This window comes from Pagrus pagrus (assembly GCF_965226575.1).
Source record: "Pagrus pagrus genome assembly, chromosome: 1".
NCBI lineage: Eukaryota > Metazoa > Chordata > Actinopteri > Spariformes > Sparidae > Pagrus > Pagrus pagrus.
In genome coordinates, this window is record NC_140185.1 from 10,792,671 (window position 1) to 10,803,630 (window position 10,960).

Below are 10,960 nucleotides of genomic sequence, written 5' to 3' on the forward strand. Positions count from 1 at the left end.
GTTGACAGCATGAGTCATCTCTGAGTGTCCGGGTAGCAGAGTTTAATAGCTGATGTACTCACCCTGGATGTTTTTGGACCATACTCCTCAACCTCTGGCGTCATTCCCAATTAAGAAAACAGGACATTGTATCAGCACAACACCCCCCATGGATGGAGAAAAGTAGTGAAAAGGCCCCTTGCAGTCTCAATGTCATCCCTAATAAGAGCTTGTATTCGTTGGAGCAATAAACCCACTTGAAACAGTTAGCATAAACACCCAGGAGTGTATGTGCATAAAGTTTGGATGTATGGAGATTCATACACACTTGCACCAAAGAAGACTTTAGAGGAAAAGGTTGATGATTTCGGAATCCGTAAGCGAATAGAAAGCTACAGCCAGCAGCTGGTTAGCTTAGCTTAGCTTAAAGTCCTGAAACAGGGGGAAACAGCTAGCCTGGCTCTGTCAAAATGTAACAAAAATCCACCTTTAATCCACCTCTAAACCGTACTAATTAACACTATTAATTATCTTGTTTGTTTCATTCATACAACGTTGTGTAAAAATGAAAATTGGTTTTACTGAGATTGTGTGCCCGACTTTTTCTCGACCAGGAGCAGTGACTTTCTTTGGTCTGCACTGTTTGCCAGACAACCGCATAGTCACAACAACACTATGAATTAGACATGCCTCAACACAGGGTTACCAAAACCTTCTTCAACATTGAATTTAATGACTTTTCAAAGACTTCCCAGGTCAAATTCTATTAAATTTAAGGAGCTAATATGTCATAATTTGAGATCAAAGTTAATTTCATTTACAACACTGAGAGTTTTTATAATGACAGCGACCAGGCTTTAAAGCAACATCATGTAACCTTTTTTACCTTAAAACACCAGCAATTGTAATGAATTATAGGTGTTCCTGTTATTTTGTCCACACCCTGTGTCTGAACACAGACAGATTTATTCAGGGTCTGTCCCCTGTAGGGCACCGTGGATAGTATTTTTGGCAGAAGCCATCCATCCAGGCTGGTCTAGCTGCCCACTTACAGTATCTCCCCTCCACATGTGATTTACGCTGCAGTCAGTGTCCCCCCACACAAATCTGACCATCTTAGGGATGGAAAACATTCCCTGGTGAGTTTTCCCGCCAGGGGTTCGCCGCCACCATTTGTAAGAGACACTCAGCTCAGATGTAGAGACCCATAAACACACTCCATGCAAATAGACACATTGAGAAATATACTCATATACACACCACTCCTGTATTAATGTGATGCCTTTATCACTTCAGATATAAATACGTTCCTTACAAAAGGGAGAACAGAAGAGGAGGTGGGGAGGAGGACAGGGGTTGTCATTAAGATAGATTACATGAAAAGATGCCAGTGATGGAAAAGAGAAGACAGAATTTAACCCTTGAGTTTTTGTTGACTTTGGTTTTGGTTCGTTGTTGTTCGGGGTCCCGCTTAGGTGCAGCGGTGCTTTGAGCTAAATGCTAACATCAGCAGAATAGGATGGTCACAATGACCGATGCTAACATTGTCATATTTAGCCTGTTTGTAGCAGGACATGTTATCACTCCTAAACACAAAGTACAACTGGGGCTAAAGGGAATGTCATTATGGTCTTTGGTCAAAATTATTGGACAAACACAAACTTTGACCTGATGATGGTGCAAGATGACAGTAAGGTGGTCACTAAAGTTATTACAATTCATCCTGAAGTGCAACATGAAAGCACACAATTTGTGCAAAATGTGTTGCATTGAACAGCATATACTACATTACTCTGCTCATGCCTGGGTGTTTTGTCCTTAGGATGAACAAGTTTCTGCCTTAGTGTGTTGATAGGTCTGAAGTGAACCGGGATATAATGTTTATTAAAGATCCTCCTGAGTTTCTCAGATATCTTCTCGAAATAAGGAATGACGATGTTGTTACATTTTTCCGTCTCCTCTCTGTCTGCTCTGGATTTTTAGAGGTTTTGACAAAGGTCAAGTTTTGGTAGCCACAGGTTTCAAGTTGAGGCAATGTTGAGGCTTCTGTCTTCTTCAGTGTGCACTGCACAGTCCAAGAAGGACTGTCTCCTCGGACATCTTCCCGCATGAACTTAATGTTATTGTCCACAGCATTTATGTTCTGTGAAGGCTTCCACTTCCCCTTGCTCTGATTTTGACCTAGGTGTCGTCCATATACCTGAACCAGTGGCTAGGAGCAGTTCCTGTGAAGGTAATGAAGGCTCTGCTCTCAACTTCTTCCATGTAGATTGGCCACTACTGGGGACACCAGTGAGCCCATGGCACAGCCGTGCTTCTGTCTGTAGAAACCTTCACTGTACTGGAAGTAGGTGGTCACAAATGTGGTCTGGGGTGAAGTTGGTTCTGCTGGACAGAGTGCTGTCCTGTAGTAGCAGTTTCTTCACTGTATTTAACGCTTCTTGAGTGGGAATGCATGTAGAAAGTAATGTGACATCATCAAGAAACCATTGTTTCGTCTGAGTCCAATGTTATCTCTCTCACCTTGTTGGTGAAATCCTGTAAGTTTTCGATGTGGTGGTGAGTGTTACCGACCAAAGGAGCTAGGATACTGGCTAAGTGCTTGGATATGTTATAGGTTACTGAGATGATGCTGCTGCTGATGGGTCTGAGTGGTGCTCCTTTCTTATGCATCTTTGGGAGTCCATAGATGCATGGGATGGCTTCCCCCGGGTATAGTCAGTAATATAATGGCCTGTCAACGACTTGGTCCTTTTCCAGTTTTTGCAGATATTGTATAACCTTCTTTTTGTAGCTACCAGTAGGATCTCGCCTCAGTGTCTCATAGGTGTTAGTATCACGAAGCAGATCATTGACTTTGGTGTGGTAGTCTGCTGTGTTTAGCACTGCAGTGCATCTCCTTTTGTCCGTCGGCAAGATGCAGATGTTCCGGTCTTTTTTGAGTTGTTTCTGATGGCTGGATCTGTTGCTGTGATGAGATCTACTACTGGTATCTGTTCTGGAGTTACTGCAAAATTTAGTCTTTTGGCAAGGACATCCCTCTCCTGTTGGGTGAGCTCTCTGTTTCGGTTTTTCACCCACTTCTCTTGTATGTCCGGATGTGCTGTGTTGTTGATGTCCTTATTTCTCCAGGTGAGAGCTTCTGTTCTATGTGAGTTGCTTTGACATGCCTGTAGAGTTTGTAATTTGTGTGTCTGCCATTCCTTACCTTTAGTGTGTTGTGATGCTTGTGCCTTCCCAACAAACTTGGAGACATTTTCCAGGACTTCGCTTGGTAGCAATGATGTTAATTCCTCTAATGTCTGGTCAGTCTTAATAGTGAGTGCATCGATGGTGAAATTAATCTGCTGCACTCTTTCATTGAGTAGCTGGTTTTGAGCCCTCCGAAGGATCCTTGTGGCTCTGTGTCCTTTCACGGGGGAACCCAGGTGTAAGCGCTATTATCCCGTGTTACCTGCATCTCAAGTTGAATCGCAGGTGGTTCCTGTACTCAGCCAGCTTTCTGGATGTTCCTTCATATTCCCGTACCAGTTCAAGGGCATTCCTCCCAAAATGGTAAGCAACATGTTGATGAAGGTTCTCAGTCATCCAGGTCATGGTAATTCTAAGTGCTGTATCATAGGCCACTGGATGTGTTTGGTCGGTAACACTCAACAACACATCAAAAACTTACAGGATTTCACCAGCAAGGTGAGACAAATAACACTGGACTCAGACGAAACAATGGTTTCTTATGATGTCACCTCACTTTTTACATGCATTCCCACTCAAGAAGCGGTAAATGCGGTGAAGAAACGCCTGCTACAGGACAGCACTCTTTCTTGCAGAACCAACTTCACCCCAGACCACATTTGTGCCTAACTTGACCTCTGTCTGACGACCACCTACTTCCAGTACAGTGAAGGTTTCTACAGACAGAAGCACGGCTGTGCCATTGGCTCACTGGTGTCCCCAATCGTGGCCAACCTCTACATGGAAGAAGTTCAGAACAGAGCCTTTATTACCTTCACAGGAACTGCTCCAAGCCACTGGTTCAGGTATGTGGACGACACCTGGGTCAAAATCAGACCAAGGGAAGTGGAAGCCTTCACATAACATAAATGCTGTGGACAATAACATCAAGTTCACGCAGGAAGATGTCCGAGGAGACAGTCTGCCCTTCTTGGACTGTGCAGTGCAAACTGAAGAAGACAGAAGCCTCAACATTGAGGTGTACAGATAACCTACACACGGATCAATACTTGCTGTTCGACTCTCATCACCCACTGGAGCACAAGCTGAGGTCATCAGAACCCTAAACCATCAGGCTGACACCGTGCACACTAAGACAGAGGGGTCAGAGAAGGAACAGAAGCACATCAGGTGAGCACTTAAAACTTGTGGCTACCCAAACTGGACCTTTGTCAAAACCTCTAAAAGATCCAGAGCAGACAGAGGAGGAGATGGGAAAACATAACAACATCATCATTCCTTATGTCGAAGGAGCTTCTGATAAACTCAGGAGGATCTTCAATAAACATTATATCCTGGTTCACTTCAAACCTACCAACACGCTGAGGCAGAAACTTGTCCATCCTAAGGACAAAACACCCAGGCATAAGCAGAGTAATGTAGTTTATGCTGTTCAGTGCAGCCAGGACTGCACAGATTTGTACATTGGGGAGACAAAACAACCTCTCCATAAACGAATGGCACAACCCTCCTGTGTTGTGCCATTCGTTTATGGAGATGCAACTCCTCAGGTCAAGACTCTGCTGTCCACTTACATCTGAAGGAGAAAAATCATTCCTTTGAGGACAACAATATGAACATCTTGGCCAGAGAAGACAGATGGTTTGAAAGAGCAGTAAAATAATCCATCTATGTTGAACTGGAACGACAATCTTTAAGCAGAGGAGGTGGCCTACGACCTACAATGCACCACACTGAGTTCTCTCCCCAGAAAGCTTAACAACCATTCACACCTGGGGGAACGACGCACAAGTTTATCTAAAGACTCTGAAACTCAGAGCTCACACTTGTAAGGACACTCCCACAAAGAGTTTAAAAGTTTACAACTCCCCTCCAGTTAGTTAGACCTGAAGAAGCCTCTTGGATGAGAGGTGAGACGTCTTCAAGAAACTGAAACAAGTCCAGTTGCCTACGATACAGCACCTAGATTTACCATGACCTGGATGGCTGAGAAACTTCATCAACATCTCACAAGTTGTTGTTGATGGCAACCGGACATTTCCTAAATGCTGTCTTCAGCTGTGGTGATTTCTTTTGTGTTACGGTGGCAAACCTGGTATTATCACAGGGGCATTTGCTTTTTATCTGATGCAGACAGAAAAACATGTACCCTCACAATTTGGTAACAACTTCTTATTATCAAGCTAGTCATCAAATAAAAGAGAACACCACCTCATTACCTGACCACAAGCAGTACTTTATAGGTGGTACTGATATTATAGGAGCGGTACCAAGTGAAGCAACTTCGCAGCTGGACTTTGGATGAATTTTGGCGGTCATATGCAATCACACCATAGCAATGTAACTTTAGCTAGCTAGCTAGTTAGCTATTAAGACATCAGCAAACTAGCAATGATTGTTTTATACTTGTAGTAAAGAAGGACAATAATACATTGAAAAGACAGTGAGTTCTTATACTCGCTTGAAGTGTGCCTCTGAAAAACCTCAGTTTGAAGGGCCATGTAGCCCTAACACTATAATAAAGTGGTAAAGGCAAGGGTTGTATTGGGATTGGGCCTTAGTTTCAGGTGATTATACACTAATGAAAACATTATGAGACTCTTTGAGAGCCCAAACAGAACTAATGCTTCATTTTCTGTAGCTTCTGAAACATGCCATCAGTTTCAAATCATTTATATAAGCAATGCTCATGAAATTGGAAAAAAAAAGTCAAGAAGTAACAACGCGATAAAACAATAGTGTGTTTCTTGAGCTGGTGAGATGTTGTGCTGGACCACAAACAGAAAGTCCAGCATGACCAAGAATCACTGAATCATCCCTCCTGGTGTTTGCTAGAATCCAAGTTTTGATCTCAGCCTCTGCTTGAAATCCAAGGGAGAAGTGTGAGCTGCTGGCCAAAGCATGAGGAAAGGGCAGAGGAATGGAGAGCGAAGAGCGAGACCAACAGTGGAGGAAAAGTCGCGTTCTGAGGCCGGCCAACAGAAAAAGTTTTGATTCAAGTCTCCCACATCTGTCTGCTGCTGCCTCGTGCAAGAATCCTGGAATCCCCCACCCCCTCATCATCACCGTGTCACACACACACACACACACACACACACACAAATGCAGATTCGATTCCAATCCACCGGCACAGGGCATGAAAACAAACATTTTCAAGGAAGTTCTTAAGCCAAGTGGCAGATAAGCATGGCTGCTAACTGAACATGAACACATACACACACACACACACATGCACACACACACGGACACAGAGTCATACTCTTGGAGCAGAGGCTAATGGCATGAACTGACAGTGACCTAGTTTCCAAAGGGGCAATGATAAAGAGAGAGTGGAAAGAGGTAAAGAAACTCCAGGGTATGTTGTGCTTGAGGACACAGTGTGTTGTGCGTATGAGTGCGTGTGTGCATGTATGTGTGTGTGTTTCCGCTCAGAGAGGCCTGCCAACAGCCAGCAGTCCACACACCCATCAGAGATTCGAGATGAGCCATCATGCTAAGCTGGGGTAGAGGGGAGGTAAAAGGAGTGAGGCGATCACTGTGGGGGTTACACACACACACACACACACACACACACACACAAACACAAACACACATGCACACACACGCACACACACATACACGCACATCTATTCTGCACCGGCCAACAGCAACTTACTGTATACTCATTTAACAGAGACTTCTGGCTCCCTGCTCTCTTCAGCGTGCCCTCACTGGTTCCTGACTTTAGGAAACAGGAAACAGAACCAGGCACAGAAACCAGGCCGTCTCGTTGTTTGTGTGCATTTGTTTGCGAACCTCACATGACTCACGTGTCTACTCCTCTGCGCTGTCTCCGGAGGAACATACGTGTAGATTTTGGCATGCCAGTAACTGCTGCAGCACGGCCCCGTCAGTGGCCAAGTCTTGTTTTGTTTCCTCCCAGATTTGAACTCTATGTGACTCTGATAACATTGAAACGAGGAACAATTTCATGCTCTCGTACTCTGGCCGCTTTTTATGACTTTAATTGTTCCATTAAGGCCCTTCGGGGTCTGGGAATGCTTTGTCATCTGTGTGTGTGTGTTTGTGAGTCTGTGTGTGTGTGTTTAATGTTAATGTCCTCAGGCTCATCAGCCCTCCAGTTTATTCTATAAAGGAATTCAAAGAGATTAGGCTTTTTAATGCTCTGGATCTGAACCAAAGCCACAGAACCTGAAGATTATACTGAATGTTTATTATTTCCTGTTTCAGAGTCATGTCACTGGATGGGTTCAAGGAATGCACACACATGCACCAACAAATGTACACACAACAAGTGGTTGCATGGGTTAAGGTATTGCATCAACTCAGGGAGTCTCTCAAAACCAACCTGTTGACTCAATTAAGTTTTTCCTGAAAGCTTTAAACCTCTCAGCGTCTCATGCTGATGAAGAAACTTAATAATGTCTGAATTTTTTACTAGAGCTGATGAATTTATGTTTTATAATTAAATTATCATAAAATTAGTTGCAGCTGACCACAATGGTCATTTAGAGGAAGCTACTGGACGTCATTTAGTGAGTTCAATCTTTTGTTTACATGATTACAAGAGTTAAAAAGTGCTTACAAGATAAAATGAGATAAGATAGAATTGTACTAATCTCGAGAGAAACAATTCTTGTGCCAGAAAGCTGTGTAGAGGACAACTACAGTTTGATGACCGCTGGTAGAAAAGATCGCCTGTGGGTAGGCCTACAGTAAGTATGGCTGCAAGTAACATATGTTTTTTTTAATCGATTAATGAGCCAATTATATTATTTCTCGATATGTCAATAAATCTTTGGATTCCTAAAATGTCAGAGAGTAATGTTTCTCACAATTTTTCCAAAACTCAAGTTGACTTATTTAAACAGCTTGAGTTGTCTGACCAACAGCCCAAAACCCCAAAAATATTTAGTCTGCCATTATAGAGGGCTAAGAAAATATTAGCAAATATTTATTCTTAAGGAGCTGCATCCACTTATTTTTTAAGGATGTTTGCTGAAAAAATAACTTCAGTGATTTATTCACTGTCAACATAGTGAGGAAGAGTTTTGCAAGATGTGTACTAGTATTTAAATTGTTTTATCTGGTTGCAGTTACTGTATGTTAAATGCTATTATGACCAAAAAGCGGCCATCCACAATGACCATCATGTATTAAATGCACAGTACCCTCGCTGGCAGTCTCTCAATCACAACAATAAACATAAGTAGTGGTTTAATGATGTCTTGAAGTAGTGTGGGGTCATGGGAGTTGTTGCTTTACTTTGTTAAACAACCACCATTGTTGGTGAAAATCTCTCGAAATGTTCACTGAGGTTTAAAAGTTTTTGCCATGTTACATTTAGTCGCGTTGTCCGACTTCCTTCCTTCATCTAACGTTTCCTCTGAAGTTATAGCAACAGGCAACAAAAACAAATGCTCCGTTACCTCATAAAATTCCAGTTTTCTCTGATTATGGATATTGTTGGAAACATTTGGGATAAGTACACAACCCAACAAAATATATGACAAAGGTCATAAGATCACAGCAGAGGAGGCTAGCATGTCTTCAATAGCAGTAACTAAAATGTGTGAATATTCAAGTAGTAATGAACTTGGCCATATTGCAATTTCGATAATATTTTGATTAATTGTGCAGCCCTACACAATTCATATTAATCCTAAATAAACTATACTTCTCTTGCCTTTTATATCCTGAACAATTATTCTTGATTATCCATAGACAAACATTAGCATCATGTTAATAACCCAATGACCCAGATTCTCAGTATTGGTTTTACAGGTGCAAAACAACTTGACCTCCTTGTGAAAGAAGTCTAACAAGGGACTTGAAATTCTGATCCAGCTCATGTTCCTCCCACCACACAGGTTGCCAGCTGCTGCTCTGACATCAATGAGAGGCCAGAGGTCAAACAGTGACCTCACAGGTTTGACAACATGTGACCATCAGCAGGCCTCACAGATCTCAAAGAATCACACACTAGGTCATCTGTGTTCTTGGTGAGCTGTTTTGGGCGAGGTCCTGGTGACTCAGAGAAAATCCAGAGGGACGAAATCGAAGCAGGAAAATAACTTGGTTGAAAAATCACACAATTTCACACTTATGATAGCTTTCATGTTTATAGATGATAATTATCTGGGTTTTAGTTTGGTGAGAGAGACACTTTCTGTCTCTGATTGTTTACTGGCTGAATCCGATAAGATGCAGATATCATCATCATGTTTAACTTGTGTATAAAGTGCCCAGGAAAAAGCAGAGATAACACTTCAAGCGCGCTCATTTCCTGTTCCTTGTGACATACACAATTAGCCCTCTTTTGACACCCAATAAAATGGGGATTGTGGGAAGTTTGTGAGAGTCCGTTTGACAGAGTTATCCGAACAGAGAGGCTTTAAGTGTTGTTTTTCTTCAGATACCCTATCAGTGTTTGTATCAGCCCCGAGCTGAGCTGCTTCCCTCCCCATCAGCTGCCAGTGGTTCCCTGATCTCAGCCTAACAAGCTGAGGGTGATTAATGTGGGCGAGACCCTCCGAGCCTCTCAGAGGACGATGAGGGCCACAGCCCGAGAGCAGTCAACTGCATACTTTGAGCACACAGTCATCTTTTTACTTCACCCAAATCTGCGAGTGACAGGCTGCTGAAAGCTGAGGGAGAAGTGTTGCAGCCATTATTATAGGCTGTTTACTACCAGTCATTTTCACTGCTAAGACACACATCTGTTTCAAGAAATAACTGATGAAACGCAGGCTGTCACTGTAGTTAACATGTATGTATTTGTCACATTTTATCATGATCATGTGACACATAAGATTATGAAGGAATGGAGCTGTCACATAAACAAATGGAGAATTTCAGACAACTAGCCAGAGACTGTTGGACCAATCAAGAAAACATATTTTGGAAAATGCTGAGGAGGAAAGAGCTATTGTAAAGACTGATAGCGCCATCATGTGGCTCAAAGAAATCAGACAGTTAAAAAATGGTATTCAAGTCTAAAGTGATTATTTCTCCAGGTGTGGGCTCAAATGAACAAACTGAAGTCATAGCAACATCTTTGGGAAAGAGGAACATGTCTTTTCAGTTATTAACTATGACAGATATTACTTTTAAAATAATAATTTAAACAGGTATTTGTAAGTTGTATAACTATAATCTGAATTTATTGCATTTTCCAGATGTGAAAATTAAATTCAAACTAAAAGACATGATGCACATTTTGCTTTTTTACTGCACCTTACAGAATGTGCAATAATGCGCTTTGAACAGTGTAACTGTGATACCCAGCATGACAATCATGTCCGTTGAGTTTCTCTATATTGTTGGCAGATTTTCTGTTGTTTTGTCATATTTTGACAGCCTAGTCTTATACTTACACTTTAAGACACACTTGGACTCTCTGGTCCAAGGAAAGTCCAAGAGTGTCTTTATTTGTATAGTGAAGGGCCAATGATGGCGTGTAACTAAGTACATTTACTCAACAAATGTGCCTAAGAACAATTATGAGGTACTTGCACTTTACTAGAGTATTTTCATTTCATGCTACTTTACAGTTTCACTGCACTACACCTGGAGACAAATATTTTACTTTTTACTCCACTACATTTACTTAATAACTTTAGTTATTTTGCAGATTACATTTTGTATCAGAGTGGTGCAGTTTTAAATAAATGTATTTCAACAGCATTTGGATTAAAAACACACACAAAAGTGTTGAATATCAGATTGAATATCAGTCTGCAGCTAATCTCGCTTATAGTACACAGAATACATACATGTACATATACTG